This window comes from Eptatretus burgeri, chromosome 1 (genome assembly GCF_056783735.1).
Source record: "Eptatretus burgeri isolate ZD-2024b chromosome 1, Ebu_testis_v1, whole genome shotgun sequence".
NCBI lineage: Eukaryota > Metazoa > Chordata > Myxini > Myxiniformes > Myxinidae > Eptatretus > Eptatretus burgeri.
In genome coordinates, this window is record NC_140961.1 from 24567568 (window position 1) to 24584825 (window position 17258).

Consider the following 17258-nt stretch of genomic DNA (forward strand, 5'->3'; position numbering starts at 1 on the left):
ATGAGACGTGTGTTGGTCCCCATGGGTCAGGAACTATGAACCAGAATAGCACTAAGTTCCTTGACTTTGCAAGAAGTCATGGACTTAGGGTGGCCGGTTCATGGTTTCAGCGCCCACAAGCTCATCGCTGGATTTGGTATTCCAACGCTGGTGGTGTGGCAAAAGAGATTGACCATGTCCTCGTTGATGGTCGCTGGAGGATGATCCAGAACTGCAGGGTCTACCGGAGTGCACATTTCCTCAATACTGACCACCGGCTTGTTGTAGCAATTCTGAAGCAGCACCTTAAATCCAGGAGAATGGCACCATCCCAGCTTAGGCTGGATGTTGGCATGCTCAAGGATGAGAGGGGAGCTGAGGAGTTTGCGAACGAGCTGGGTAGAGATTTTGGGGGTCTAGGTGCTTTGGGAGGTCCTGAAAAGTTGTGGAGTGCTTTCAAGACCACTGTCCTTGATGTTGCAAGTGGATGTCTTGGAACTCACCATTGGGTAAAGAAGAATTCTGTGTCTCAAGGGATACTGCATACCATTGACCAGAGTCGCAGAACTGAGCTGTTCAGGGAGCTGAGGCGTAAAACTGTATGTGCGCTAAGGGTGGACAAGGAGGCCTATGTGCGAGGAATCTGTGAGGGTGTAGCGCATCACCTGCAGTCAAGTGATTCTCGTCCTGCTTACAGGGGGATTCGCGCATTGCGTTCATCCAAGCCCATCCCTCGGTGTACTGCAGTTGGAGCAGAGGGTGGTAGGCTCTTGACAGAGGAGTCCGAAGTGAAGGCCCAGTGGGCCGGTTACTTTGAACGGTTGGACGTCAGGGGTGTTACAATCCCTGTTGCTGACCCTCCAATCAACTGTGGTCCACTTTCGCTTGTGGAAACACATGCTGCGGTGAACCGGTTGAAATGGAGTAAAGCTCCAGGGATCTGTCTCATCCATGCTGAACTTCTCAAGGCTGGTGGAAATGCTGCACTCGTGTCGTTGCATGCAGTTCTGTGCTCTGCCTGGAACACAGGTGTAGTGTCGTGGCAGAGGTGCGAACAGGCAGACATGAGCCGGAGGGTAACACAACTCCGCTTTATTGTCTCGAGCGAGAGGGTAGGCGTCGGATGCCCGTAATTCCGCTTTCATACGCACTCGATGCACTCTACAGGCACACGACCTACAAGACACTGCTAATGATGCTACTGGTGCTACAAGTCCCTAGTGGGCGCGAACAGCTTTAAACATTGCAGACACGTGACTACCATCACAACTCCTCCACGCCCCCACAACGCTCTACGCATTGTGCTTTGCACGCGTATGCCAATACGCCACACTCCTCCCTCCTAAAAGTATGATTATAAAATGACAAGCATGACAAGCATAATTGGCAAAGAATACAACGACATAAAAAAAAAACAGAGGAACAAAATGACATCAACCAAGCAAAACTTCCAAGTACCACGTCACTTGATCTAACCCTGGGGTGATGGTCGGCTGTGAATCGGCCGGTGCGAGTGAGTTGCACTCCAAATGCAGTAGACTGTAGAAGCACCCCCAGGCGGCCCATGCTTACACTCCTCCCGGCGCGGTCAAGGTGATACCCCAAGCGAACCTTCCCCGGCACCCTCAAATGCCCCCGGTCGACAAGTTGGCACATCTCCCTCAGACAGGACCGAATCAGGTAAACACCCAGGCCTGCAAGCCCCGCGGGCGCCAGCACGGCTGGCCTTGGCGATATCAGGGGTGTGGGTGACGCTGAACAGCGAACCGGCCCCGGCTCCCCGCCATCAACTCGAACCAGGCAATTGGACGGCTCCATTACCAGCTGTCCCACACCAAAACCGCGCACCAATGCCGGGCGCAACACTGCCCCTGCCACCGACCCCTTAGGTCGCAGCAAATCCAGCCGAGACCTCAACGCACGTCCATACAGACGATCAGCGTTGACTGGATGCATAGCAATGTCATACAACAGCAAAAACATTGTTGGCGCAGATGCAAACTTCTCTTTACGTACAGCGCGTTCCCACAGTATAATGTTAACACATGAGGTTGCAGCGAACTGCGGACTGTCATCGAAGATCGGGATTGGGAAGACCTCTTTATTCGCAACGATTGTCCGCAAGTTCTTCACACCATAGAAAGCATTGATCCCAATCAAACACATTTTGCTCACATGCAGACTGTCGGCATTTGCTTTTATAACGCCCAGCTTAATCACTCATGCCGCGAGAATCAAACCCACAACAATTAACAACTTATGAACCACGCTGCGTGCAAGCCTCTTGGTTGTCACGACGTTGAGGCGACTTGCATGCAGGTCCTCATCTGAACGTCGAAGAGGACACCGTCGATGGTCACGTTCCGCGAACTTCTTGAATGCGGCCGGTTCGCTCCAATCCCCCATTGAAATCGCCTGAACGGCACGGGCTTGCACTGTATCATGAGTGCAGCACAAGCGCGAGAGTCCGTCGCAGCTGGCATGGTCCCCGTTGCTCCGGAACCGTATATCGTAGTTGCAGGAAGCAATGAACGGAAACCCATGTTGTATCGCCGCGGCCCCTGCCGCCGGGCCCTCGCCCTCAGGTCTCGAGGGAGGCCCGGGCCCAAACGAAGGTACGGGGCCCGAAGGAGACACAGGCGCACCTGGAGGTATGAACTCCGAAACAGGAACCTCCTCCCACTGACACTCTAATCGGCTCAGCACGGGACGTCCAAGGCCACTCACTGGCGCCGTCCCGACTAGTTGAATGCGGGCCAACCAGCTCCAACCCAAAAGGGCGAGCCCCTCCCATCGCACCACGAACAGCGAGAGCGTGACCTGCTGACCTTGATGGGCGACCAAGACGTGTGCCCTGCCAACCGCTGGTAGCGTTTCACCGGTATACGTGTGCAATGCGAGGGTAGACCTGAAAAGGCGTAGACCGGGGAGTGCACGAGTGGTGCGCTCGCTCATGATCGACACCGCCGCTCCGGTACCAACTTGAAACACAATCGACGTTCCATCCACAAAACCTTGCCCAGGCTGCAGGACTCGACCCGGGACGTTGGGGTCGCTTCGCACACCGCCATCCATGACCGTTATGATGGCCAATGACACTTGGCACACACACCGTAGATGTCCCTGAGTGTTCAGACCGCCGTCCGACTGACCGCGTTGCAACTTTCGGTCACGACCCGCACCGAAGACTGTGCGTGCGGCCGTGGGCGCTTGGTACACCGCGCGGACCTCCAGATCACCTGTCGTGCTCTGGCCATTGAGGCCCCGGACATCCCTCAGAGTCTGAGCGACGGCCGACACCGCTTCTGAGTTGAATGTAATGTCCTCGTCCTCGAGCCATGGCATTGCAGAAACCATTTCCGAGGCTTGCAAATCAGAAATAAAGCGATCTCCGAGCCCGGCCCGCCGTTCACTCGACGTGAATTCGCAGGCGACGGCGAGATGTCTCACCCGTGCTGCGAAACTCGCGATGCGCTTCCCTGGGCTCCTCGCCAGGTGATCGAACTCGTGCCGCGCAAGCTGTGCTGATTCTCCCGGCGCTCTGTGCACCCGACAATCTAATTGTTCCGGCAACGACTCAAAGTCAATACCGAGGAAAACAGGCACTCTGCACATGCCGATCCGAAACAGCCTCGTCGCCAAACTATAGTGTCGTGGCAGAGGTGCGAACAGGCAGACACGAGCCGGAGGGTAACACAACTCCGCTTTATTGTCTCGAGCGAGAGGGTAGGCGTCGGATTCTCGTAACTCCGCTTTAATACGCACTCGATGCACTCTACAGGCACACGACCTACAAGACACTGCTAATGATACCACATGCTGCTACTGATGCCACTGGTGCTGCAAGTCCCTTGTGGGCGCGAACAGCTATAAGCATTGCAGACACGTGACTACCGTCACAACTCCTCCACGCCCCCACAACGCTCTACGCATTGTGCTTTGCACGCGTATGCCAATACGCCACAACAGGCATCATCCCAACTGACTGTAAGAGGGGCCTTGTTGTCCCTCTCTGGAAAGGGAAGGGTGATCGCCAAGACTGCAGCAACTACTGAGTGGTGATGTTGCTCTCAGTGCCGAGCAAGGTCTTTGCTTGGATAATTCTTGATAGGGTTCGCCACCATCTGCTTGAGCACCAGTGTGCAGAGCAGTCAGGCTTTACACCAAAGAGGTCAGCGATTGACGTATCCTTGCTCTTCGCGTCCTCACCGAACTCAGACGAGAGTTTCGGCAGAGGCTGCTTGCAGCCTATGTTGATCTCTGCAAAGCGTTCGATTTAGTGAATCGGGATGCCCTCTGGAGGATTCTAGGTCTTCGTGGGGTGCCACCAAAACTGATCGATCTAATGGCTGAACTCTACTCTGGTACTAAGAGTGCTGTGAGATGTGGTGGTACCATCTGACTTATTTCCAGTTGTTACTGGAGTTGGTCAAGGGTGTGTACTGGCCCCCACACTTTTCAGCACTTGTATGGACTGGATTCTTGGGAGGATGTTGGAGAGATCAATCTGCGGTGCATCGTTTGGGAATGTCAAGTTCTCTGGCCTTGATTTCGCAGATGATGCAGTCATCTTTGCGGAGACTTTAGATATCCTTTTGGGGGCCCTCGTGGTGCTGAATTAGGAGTCGGAGCCACTGGGATTACAGGTTTCCTGGATTAAAACTAAGATCCAGGCTTTCAATGACATCTTGGATGCTGCTGTCCTGTCTGTGCCTGTTTGTGGTGAGCATGTTGAGGTCATGGAGAGATTCACTTACCTTGGCAGTGATATTCATGTCTCTGCTGGCTGTGAGTCAGAGGTCAATAGACATCTGGGTCGGGCCTCGGGAGTCATGGATTCACTGGATAATGGGGTGTGGCGCTGCCGGTACCTGTGTGGGAGGACGAAAGTCAGAGTCTTCAGGTCCTTGGTGCTTCCAGTCTTGCTCTATGGATGCGAGACTTGGACTCTGACCAAGGATCTGTGACGTAGACTTAATTCCTTTGGTACCAGGTCTCTTCGGAGAATTATTGGCTATCGCTGGTCAGACTTTGTGTCCAACGCGCGGTTGCTGATAGAGACTCAAATGAGATTTGTTACCTGCATCGTCGTCCATGAGCATCAGCTGCGGCTGTATGGAATGTGGCTCGTTTTCCTGACGCTTATCCTGCTCACCAGATTCTCTCAGCAAGGGAGTCTCCTGAGTGGAGGAGGCCAATGGGCCGACCACGTGCCTCGTGGTTGCAGCAGATTGATCGGCTTCTCAAGGAGATGGGGATGGGCCAGGCATCTGCCTGGGGGATGGCCAGACGGAGGCCCCTGGAGTACTGGTGGAAAGTGGACACAGCGACATGGTACTCTGGCACATGCTCCCATACCTGACCTGACCTGACCTGAAGACACCCCACTCGGCAAGAAAGAAATGCTGCAACATGGGGTGAAGATGATCACTCAGTTCCATAGAGTAGATAAGAGATTGGTATTAACCTCACCTTCTAAAGGAATGATTGCACCCAAACCATGCCATGAAAATGAGCCCCACAACATTACAGAGCCACCAGATCCCTTCACTATTGGAACCAAGCACTCTGGGTTGTGGAGTTCTTTAGGTCGGTGCCACACGTGCACTCGTCCATTTTTCAACATGGTGAAGGATGATTCATCTGACCATATCACATTTGATCAGCATCTTAAGTAGATGGGGATGGGCCAGGCATCTGCCTGGGAGATGGCCAGACGGAGGCCGCTGGAGTACAGGCGGAAAGTGGACGCAGTGACGCGCTGCTCTCACACATGCTCCTATGCCTGCCGTGATATCACATTTCTCCAATGCTCGGTAGTCCATTGCCTGTGCCCTTTGCACCACTGGATTTACAAACGTGCATTTCCAGGTGTGATGAGTGGTTTGTGCACTGAAAGCAGACTTTGGTATCCCACTCTGGAGTTCTCGACGAACCGCTTTTAATTAAACTGACCTCTCACGCCCCAGTTTGAAATTTACAGTCGATTGATCTGCAGTTGGTCATCTGCTTTGCCTTGCACTTCAAATTAATGCAACAATATCACGACCCTGGAGTATGCACTTCCACCCACTGTTGCTCTTTGCTGAAGATGTCTTTCCCTCAGAGTTCCATGCCGACATCACCTGAGCACCGTTGCTCATGAAACGGCAAGTTGAGCTGTCTTTGTCACGGAAGCTCATGCTAAATGCGCCCCAACAATCATCCCTCTTTCAAAGTCACTGCGGTCTTCACTTGCAGCCATGCTAGGCATAATTATAGGCAATTGGGCCTGTGTGGCATTTTTACCTCTGCCACTGAAGGTGGAAGGAGGTTATGTTTTCACCACTGTCTGTCTTTGTTTGTGTGTAGGATATCTCAAAAAGTTGTGGACGGATTCGTACGAAACTTGGTGCACATGTTGGGTGTGTGACGAAGACGAATTGATTTGATTTTGGTGAAGATCCGGATATCACCCTTAAACTCATAATGCCAATTTTGGAGAAATTTTCATCCACATTTGTCCCTTTTTGTCATTCAGACAACATCACAATCAATTTCAATGTATGAATTTTAAAAAGTTCACAAAGGCGATCCTTGAATGAACATAAAATATTCCCGTGACATCTGCATCCAAGTGTAAATCACCAAACCCAGCCCTCCCCTATCAAAGTTCGCCAATAAAATTTCACACAGCTTGCTGATCCATCTTTGCTTGGAGGTGAACGGTGATACAAGGACGGAGGAACTGGTCTAGACAGTTGCTTGCGCACTTGACATTGTCCTGGGTATCAGGGCTTCGATCTTCTCCTGCATGTTCCTTATGATGCCTGGGTGCATACAGTACCTCCTAAGCTCACCGCAATGTTGCACTTCATGATCAGGATCAGTTTTTTTTGTGTGTGTTTTTTTTAGTCATTAATTGTTGACAATAACTTGGGCGTTTAGAAAGCTCATGGCATTTCTCTGAGGAAGAAAAGGTGGCCACAAGCATTTTCCTTCTGAAATCCAACGCCACTTTGCAGAGTTGAGTCTCTCACAGAGTCTCTTTTCCCCAACCACAATCTCATGCTCTGCCATGGTGAACAAGTAACCACGTTTGGTTAAACTTGGTGTAGGACAGAACATAGGTGGATGTGAAGGACATCATGTGCAAGGCCCTGTTGTCGGAGTCCATCACACTACATGCAGTATAGCCGGAGGCATACATGAGCGGAGTGGCCAGAGTGTAAAAAAGTGTAGAGAGTATAAAGTCTCGAACACACACACACACCACCCCGGAGCACGTTGCCAGCATTGCCCACTCCACACACTCCAATACCATGATACCAAGATATTCATGTGCTGATGCATAAAGAAATATAATTAGTAATTCCAACCAAGTGGGTACAGCATGAAAGGGCTGGAAAGTTTCATCTCTTACAGATTACAAACCACTGGTAAAGCGTAGCAAGACTGATGACCACCTCAGGGATTACATCTGCCCATGGTCATATAACATGTTCATTTTAAATTGCCTATGTACTTCTCAAATTGCAATGTTGTACAGATCATTAAATTCCCTTTAGCCAAGATCCAAAATCCCATCTTTTATTTTAATCATGGTATTTTTTACTCTGCTTTAATTTTGTCATATAACAGGTTCATATATACTTTTATTAAAAAATGTTATATTTCTTGAATGACTAAAATGCTGACATGAAATTTGTGTGCTTGTTATCGTTACAATACACAGCTTGTGCACAAAACCATCAGTTTGAATATTAATTGAGTCAAGCACTAAATGTTTTGTTGTTTTTTTGTGTTAAGATTAACAGTCAGTTTGATATCAGTTGGTACTCCTTCAGTAAATCACTTTATTTGGCTTGACCAGTCTCCTATCTCTACACCATATGTCCTTTCTCTACATCATGATATCTCCTGCCTGTTCGGTCATGTCCCTCCATGAACAAGTAAGCAAGTCATCAATTAAATCTGAGACTGGACCTTGCCATTAGGATCTCAAATTTCCCAATATCTAGTTTAACGACAATTAACACCTCCTAGGTCAGCCTCGGATAAACGTCGTCCACAACATGGTAAAATCGTCTGACTATACATCTCATCCTGACCATGCATCAATTATACTAATTATCAAAACTTTGCAACATAATTGAAACAAACGTTCATTTTATATTGTGATGTCTTCACTGCACGCTCTCCTGTATCAGAGATGAAAATGTGTGTAGCCCTACCTGGCACTCCACAGCAGATTTCCATCATCTGGAGGGCTTTTTACTCCATCTGCGAATGCAAAACTTTGACACGCATTCCATTATTGAAAAAATAACGAATTTTCGAATCCTCTACCATCCCATCTTTGAAACCCATTCCATATTCACCATTCTAATCTCCGCAATTGACGATTCGTCCAAACAAAACATTGAATCCACATTTGTCAATGGGATGTCTTTCAAATCAACGCGTGACGTCTGTGCATATGTCATTATGTCCACGCAGTTCACCATTGGCATATGTTGTCATTCATCAATCTTTAAATCCTGGAGGTTGGCTATCTGTGGACATTTTCCTTCCAAAATTATGAAACGTCGTGATTAAAATCACACACACACACACACACACACACACACACACACACACACACACACACACACACACACACACACACACACACACACACACACACACACACACACACACGCTTGTTTGTGTGGAGGGCAAAACTACTGAGAAGAAAAAATGGTGCTCGAGCAAAACCATCCCAACATTGTAAACTATCAGTTGCGTTTGTATTATGTAGACATTTTAACAATTCAATTTACTCTGATATAACAGTATTTGTTTGACATGCAGGGAATTTTCGTTCATAGCTGAGCTGAGATTAAATGTATGTTACATTATTACCTCTGCCACCGAAGGTGAAGGATGTTATGTTTTCACCCCTCTGTCTGTCTGTCTGTCTGTCTCTGTTTGTTAATTGCCGGAATCCTTCGGATTTCAGCAATTATGTTGGTCGGTTGTGTGTGTCATTCTGTGTGTGTCTGTCTGTCTGTTTGTGTGTTTGTTTACTCTGTAGTTTGTTTGTTTACTCCACACCGTTTCAGCGATCATGACCAAACTGGGTACAGATGTCGGCCATGGTCCAACTTACACTTGTCGTTTTTGGTGAATCTAGGTCAAAGGTCAAGGTCACCGAAAAACCGAAATTCTTATTTCCGCTAAAATGGTCGTATCGACTTCAAACCAAATCCAAAATGTGCATCTTCCAATACTGCATCCAACCATATGTCTCATTGGGGTGTCGCACCAACACCCTTCTTAGCGGTTGGGGGTCGAATGTCGGGGGGGGTCGGGTCAAAAATTTTAAATTGCGATAAAAATGCCATTTCAAGTCATATTGACTTCCAAGTTATGATCATGACCAAACTAAGTGCTATAACTCATTAAACAGTAGCACTATCGATTTATAAGAACCAAGTTGATTTCCAGGTTTTTGTTTTTTTTCAGAGATCATGGAGATATGACGAAGTTATTCCGGCAATTCCTTGCTCAACGAGCAATTTCATTTGATTGTTTGTGTATAGGTTTTCTCTAAAAGTTGTGGACGGATCCAGTTCAAATTTGTTGGGCAGGTTGGGTGTGTGACGAGGACAAACTGACTAAATTTTGGTGAAGATCCGGATCCAGACCCGACTACCAGAATTTTTGAAATGATTCTTCACCATTGAGAGAAAGGGCCAAAAATTATATTTGGCACAATATCTCAAAAAGTTGTGGACAGATTCTGACAAAACTTGGTGAACACAAGTGTGTGACAAGAAAGGAATGATTTGATTTGGTGAAGATCTGAATCTGGATATGAGAATTTTTAAAATTATTATTCTTTTTAAAGTGATTTTTCATCATTGAGAGATGGAGCCAAAAACAATATATAGCATGATATTTCAAAAATGTATTGGGCCCGATATGTTCTCGTGGATCAAGCATTGCGTGGCAGAGGTATGTGCTCTACCAAGTGCCCTTCTAGTTTCATTTTATAAACCTGAGAATGCTGTTCGTACAACACGCCATTTATATTTAATTATCATTACGGTTGTGGGGATAGATGGAGAAATTTCATAGCAAAGTTAGGATTGTATAGAGTTGCTTGGTCCGTGGACGTGCAGGAGACATCTCAATGTAAATTAAGTAGGGAAACTGTGAGCTTAAGTATTACTTGTCACCACATGGGGGTTGGTGCTGTGTTAATTAGGTAGGTTCTACGACTAATTTGTCCCAATATGTGATTATCCCCTGTGACCATCTCCTACATTTATGTATTTACAAGCCAGCCATGGAATTTCATTTTTATAACAACAACCATAACAACAGAAACCGTTGGTCTGAGCTACCGAGCAGGCAGAAACCCCGCCTTCTTGCTTCGTGCCAACAAGCCATGCCCCGAGGCTGATGATTGATAGGCGTGACGTCAGAAGCGTGGTAGGGGTGCCAAACAGGGAGAGGCCCCGCCTTCTGGGTTTTGTGCGAGAAAGCCACACCCTGGAGCTGGACGGTTGTTCGGTGTGACATTGAGGAGAGATTGGGAGCGAACAAACAAGTTTGGTGTCAGAGGATACATTAGTCAGAGGAACGTGGCTGAGACAGAGGATCTCGCTTTGCTCTCCTCTCGGCACGACGAAGGTCGCATGTTTCTCATATTAGTGTTGTATGAATTTGCAGCGTGCTGAACAAGACGCTAGCCATTGACTGTTCGGCTGAGCCGTGAAGTGTGTATGTTATTGAGAAGCGAAGGAGAGCATGCCTTGTGGCCTTATCACGGGGTCTCAGAAATCGTCTCGTCGTATAGGCCATCGTTGTGAACAGACCGGGTGCGAGAGGAATGGTCGGCATATTAGCTCTTGAGGATAAGCTACACCATGCGGTTTTTGAGCCCTGACGTTGAGTACCGTCTTCGAATTGCCTCCTATGCGTTTCCCGTCGCGAGAGATGACCCAGTTCGATCATCAAGTCCTAAAAGATCACTTCTGGACCTGAAGCTAAGTGCCGGGATAAAGGGAGGATTTTTATTTTATTTATTCTTGTCCCATTGTCCATTTTTGTGTCTGAGTGCGGAGTATAAACCCTTTTGCTGCCATCCTGATGAACGCCTCTGATGCGTCCTAACCGTTAATCGTCCCGCGCATGCTATAATCTCCGAGAATCATGTATTCGCCTCCAAGGAAAACTGCTCGGCGATCCGGCCCGGTCGGTGTTAACCACCCATCCACCACAACTGGGTCAGGGGAATTCACTTAACCGCCAAACCCGTGCCAATATATGTATAAAACCAGAGAGTTTGTGTCAAAGCCACCCAATGCTCACCTGTTTATAATTTGTCGTTTTTAAAAGACTAGTCTAATAATATTTTTTATAAAGCATTGCAGTGAAGTCTGATCCAAATAATTTTAAAGCAATATATGTATTTGTATATTGTAATCAGTAAAAAATAGAGTGGTTGATAAAAACATAAGAAAGGAAATAACTTGCACCAAAAACTTTAACATTTTCACGCTCACGCCGAGAGTATCGCTATAGCTCTCTGGGTTTTTTTTATATTTTTTTTGATCGATCACTTCGTGTTATTTTATTTACCATTTACCTTCAGTATGTCTGTCTAGGCCATAACTCGTTTACCATTTGAGCTTTAGTCATCAAATTTTCTACAAACCTTAATGAGAATTTGGAAAACACCAAATAATAAAATGTACCTTTTTATTTTATTTGTGAGCCTGGCTCAGTGGTTAAGGCGGTGGCTTGGGATGCTTGGGGTCCTGAGTTCGAGCCCCACTGGCCGCTGAGTTAGCATCAGGGGGGTTGACTCAGCCTGTCATCCTTCTGAAGGTCGGCGAAATGAGCACCAGTATAATGGCAATTATCCCTGCAGGGTCGAAGGCGACTAAAGGGTTGGTGTCAGGAAGGGCATCCGGCCGTAAAAACATTGCCACAAGAAAGAGTACCATGATTGGAGCCCGCAAAAAGCTGACCCCTGCTCACGGATAAAGGCTTTAAAATTAAATGGTGTGTGATGACCCTTTTTTATTTATATATTTATTTATTTTTAAGCTATTGTTTTCATCAATTTTAGTTTGGGTACAAAGCGGACGTGGACAGGCTTTGCATTTTGAGATGCTTTCCCGTTAGTTGTCTTCTGTTTTTTCTCATGTCTGTTGGTCTTGCAAGTTGTCCCATGAAATGTCTGCTGGTGTGAATCGAGGTTGACACCCATGCTTCTGAGAATTTACAAACGTCTCACTTTAAAATGGTTTCATGTGTCAAATGTTGAGAGGGTATAATGTTTCAAATTGCTGATGCTATATTTGTTCCCAGACTCTTATTGGTACTACTTAACATTGATCTATTGCTGTTATTTTGAGATTTATAGCACATGGAAAAATTCAGCATGGGCTAGTGATAGCATTTTCTGCTGCTGGACTGACAATGGCACTTTGTTGTTTTTATCTTGCCAAAACGAAGTTTTTGCAAGATATGTTAGTCAGCTTGTATGTTTTTTTTTTTTGTTTTGTTTGTTTTTTTTGTTTGTCTGTAATCGTGTATAAAAAAATTCTGCAGAGCACAGTTATCATTGGAAATTTTTGTAACTTCGCATATCAGAGGCCTATAGAGGTCCCTTTCAGCGCATAAAATTTTGAAGGTCAAGGTCACTTTGTCGCAAATCAGGGGAGTCGACGAAACCCTTATTTTTTTGAGTAATTTTGATCGGATAGTCTTCAAACTTCATGGGAATATAGTTCATGGTCTGGCGCTCAGCTGATTAATTTTTGGTGGCGATTTGCCTTGACCTTCATGTTTAGTGCCTAACGTCAAACATATTTGACCCCAAGGTCAAATTTTCAAGTTTTAGGAACCATATCGTGTAGTACCTCAAATTGAACACCTCGATGAGTGCTTTCTAGATATGTCAAGCTTGAGACATTATGACATCATTTGGTGACGTTATGAGGCAAACGCATATTTTTCATGGTTACTCTGTAGAACGATTCTCAACAGAATCTCTCGTCGGCAGATATTCCTCAAGGAGTCGCTCCTGGTGGATAGCAGCTCTGTTCACCTCAGTGTGACCTTAAAGAAGTCACACGTGGTCACCTTTTGGTTTATTTTTGTTTTTTGGGTTTTTTTGGCTATCAAATCAAGGTCCATCGAAGAGAGTTGAAAAATGGCAATGTAATGACATGGAAGTAGATCATTGGGTTCGTTTGATGTTCCTTCTAGTGTGACAGGATGAAACTGTGACATTTGCCGGAATGGAAAGAGGTTCCATTTATCAGCCCGGCATATAATCTAATCCAGATCACCAGAGTGAACCAGGTACTGTCTGCATGTCAGTGGTATGGGGATACAGTGCAATACAATGTAGAATAATTTTCAAAAAAAGGAGAAGATGGAGAATTTTCCACAGCATTGGAGAGATCATTAATGTAGATTAGGAGCAAGACTGAACCCAAAACACTGCCTTGGGGCACTACAACCTTAAGTTGTGGATAAGAAGAAGAAGAAGAAGAAGAAGAAGAGGGTTCCAACGCTTTGACTGCTTGAGTGGAAAACATCAGAAAAACAAAGCAAGATGGTGGCCTTGTATCCTACAAGTAGCAAGCTTGGCAAACAGATCAGGATTCTAGACTGTGTCAAATGCCCAATATATGTCCGTGAAGACGGTCCTTTTCTTTGATATTTATGGCCTCCAACAATTCCTGAGAGAAGAACAGCATCATGTCCAGAGTGTAATGATGAGGACGGAATCCAAATTGATGGTCAGATCATGCAGCTTGAGAAAAGGAAAGACTGTCAGCGACAATGATGGATTCTATGACTTTGCCTACAAGTCGAAGTAAGCTTACTGGTCTATCATTGATGGGATCTGCTTTTGTACCATTGTTGTTGATTGGAGTGATATTTTCTGATTTCTAGGTAGACTGGAGACAGAAAAAGAGGACAGACTGACAAGTGCAAGCAAAAGAAGCAAGAGCAGCAGAGCAGGACATGGGTACTGATGCCGTCTGGGCCCATCGCTGGTGAAGAGTTTAAGCTGGACATAACTTTCTCTACTAATGGGTATGACTGAGTAAGGTGGATACATAGTGGGTTGTTAGGGTACATCAGATTTGCGAGCAAATACTGAGTTGAGGCATTCTGCCTTATCTTGAGCAGAGTCGGTGGCAATGGTTTTTGAGGGAATGGAGGTGGAGTGTACACTAGAGATAGACTTGACAATGTAGCTCCAGAACTTGGAGGCAGGAGAGACTTGTTGGAGAGTTCAGCTTTGAGATTTGAAAGATGTTTTCTGGCTTGTCCAAGTGCGCGCGCGCACACATACACACACACACACACACACACACACACACACACACACACACACACACACACACACACACACACACACACACACACACACACACACACACACACACACACACACACACACACACACACACGATGCAACCTTCCCGGAGTGACCCAAAGTTGCTCTTAGTCAGGTTAGCCTTCAATGTTGAGAAAACAAACCACTTGACCACAACTGCCTCGCCACAGGATTCAGTTTATCCCATCCTGTCTGTAGAAAGGATAGCCACAGATGGGGTGAAATAAAGTGGTGCATCTTAGTGGTACTAGCACATTACCTGTAGGGTGATTGCGTCACCCTCACCATCCTCCCGCTCATAAAAGCAAACAGACATTCCCACGTCGAAACGGCGGAATATTTTTCTGCTCCCCTATCATGCTATCACAGACTTAACAGAAACCTGTCACGGTCTTCTGTTGAGCTCACAATTGTAAGAGAAAATAGTCGGAAATAATAGCAAGGACCTAGGTCACCTCCGTGCTCTGCAAATAAAAGCGCTGCTTCAGAGAACTGATTCTAAAGTTCTAAAGGGTTCCTAACTTGGTGGCTATAGTATAGAAATTGTGGGTGGAGTCCAGGTGAATTGTTCAACCAATAGATGGAATGCACGGCTCCTTTTATAGGAGAGAAGTCGCTCGTTGTGAAGCAGTTTTGTTAGTAAAGGCCTGACAGCTTTACCTTGGTACATTTATGGGTTGGAGTCCTAATGTGATTCAAAGTAAGGTTTACCATTTAACTTACCTATTATTTTTCAACATGAAATGGGTGAGTCATAAATAAGGAATTATTGAGAGGGAGGGCTCACAGACAGGCAAAAGGGTCACTTTGGGGTGCTTGTGCCTATATACGTACCATTCCTTATATATGTGCATAAACCTGCTGAAGGAGATAAAATGATGTAACATCAGTAAAAGATTTTCCTTGCGTCGATGCCTTTGTTGTGTATCCCTGGTTTAAAATATGTATTTAGTCCTTGTGTGTTTGCCGATGTTGATTGTGATGAAGATGCAATTGCAGCTCAGTGACAAAATTAAAGCTGCAGCATTTATTCATTTATTTACTTTGGTGTTTCATGTGATACTGTAGTCTTTTTGCAAAGTCTCATCAAGAGATAACTGCATTGCAGATTTATGACGGATGGGTTAGAATAGAAAACTGAGCATCATACTATTATTTTCAAAGTGTCTGTTTGTATGTGTGTGTTTATTTGTTTGTTTTTAGCTCGCCTGTTCGAAGAACAGAGAGCTATAGCGATACCCCCGGTGTGAGCGTCAGCGTAAGCGTGAAAATGTTAACGTTTTCGGTGCAAGTTATTTTATCCTTTCTAATGTTTTTATCTACCACACTATTTTTTATATGCCCGATATATATATATATATATATATATATATCGGGGTGTATTATGTGATACCGGTCGTCCGTCCGTCCGTTCCTGTCCGCACTCAAACTCCCAAAGTTTTCAACTTTCACGTTTCATATTTGGTACATAGGTACAGACTGTGGAGACGGTGTGTCATGACATACGTTCATCATCTAAAGTGGTTGCCATGGCAACCAGGATGCTGTTTTCCATTCGTTCCTGTCCACACTCTAACTCCCAAAATTTTCAACTTTCACGTTTCATATTTGGTACATAGGTGCAGACTGTGGAGACCGTGTCGTGACATACGTTTGTTATCTAAAGTGGTTGCCATGGCAACCAGGATGCTGTTTCCATCCGTTCCTGTCCGTTCCTGTCCGCACTCAAACTCCCAAAGTTTTCAACTTTCACGTTTCATATTTGGTACATAGGTACAGACTGTGGAGACGGTGTGTAGCGACATACGTTCGTCATCTAAAGTGGTTGCCATGGCAACCAGGATGCTGTTTTCCATGTAGTAGCACAATTCTGTATATGCCTTCTTGTTCGGGCATATATTGTGCTCACTTGCGCTGTTGCTTCTGATTACAATATACAAATACATATATTGCTTTAAAATTATTTGGATCAGACTTCACTGCAATGCTTTATAAAAAATATTAATTATTAGACTAGTCTTTTAAAAACGATAATTATATAACCAGGCGAGCATTGGGTGGCTTTGACACCAACTCTCTGGTTAATTATATGCACTAGTGAACAACTGAATAAAATGAGCTGAAAACTGGTGGTTGTACTCGGGGTGTGCATGGGAAGGCTTTCGGCGGTAAAAACTTTTAATAGTCCTGGGGATTCAGGTTTGGAGAGGAGTCGGAAGAGGAGCCCCAATTCTCTCTATCTGAATGTAAATGGCACAGTACCGCTTCCAGTGTGTGCGGGTATTTCAAGTCACACTAAAATATGCCAATCCTGGAGGAATCATCCCCTCACTAGTTTGGTAAAGCTTTGCTTCAGTATTAATGTAATTGATATTTTGAATTTATCAATATTATTCAGGTTATTGGAGTTAGTTAATTTATTCATGTTTTTTTTGTATTTTGCCGAATATCAGAAATCACAAATCACACGCCACATTTTACTTTGTAATGGAAATGATTGCATGGTTTCAAAGTTTCTGTTGCTCCAACAATATGTTTTCTTTTTCTTAACAGCTTCATTGACTGTCAGAGAAAGCAAAGGAGGGCCTAACCGCTGCATCTCGTAAAGACTGTACCCATATCATTCCCTCAAGACATCTGTAAATCTTTCAAGAGCGTCTGTAAATATAAACAATAATCTGTCAATTGGGGTAAGCTCATAAGAATGATACCTCCCCCCCCCACCCTTTTTCGCTTTTTTTTTGTTTAACTTTGTTTCCATCATGACATGATACTTTGAGGTCTTTTCTGATGCTTTTTTATGAGGTCTGTAGTTGTGGCACTGAAATAACTGGAGTTGGCTGACTACCTGATTGAATTGGTTTGTTTGCTGTACCCTGGAAAT

At 45.5% G+C, this 17258-nt stretch overlaps 1 protein-coding gene across 5 annotated transcripts in view; it reads left to right on the forward strand.

Moving 5' to 3' along the window:
• The window catches only part of DNAJC5 (DnaJ heat shock protein family (Hsp40) member C5), an 86237-nt gene that overhangs the window by 17681 nt on the left and 51298 nt on the right, over positions 1 to 17258 (forward strand). For 2 of the 5 annotated variants that reach the window (XM_085879306.1, XM_085880110.1), the window contains exon 3: positions 16928 to 17064. The exons of 2 other annotated variants lie outside the window; for them this stretch is intronic. The gene's annotated coding sequence lies outside the window, so the exon portion shown is untranslated. Of the gene's footprint in view, positions 1 to 13923; positions 14068 to 16927; positions 17065 to 17258 lie in introns of all 5 variants that reach the window. One more of the 5 variants, XM_085880622.1, reaches the window with a different exon arrangement.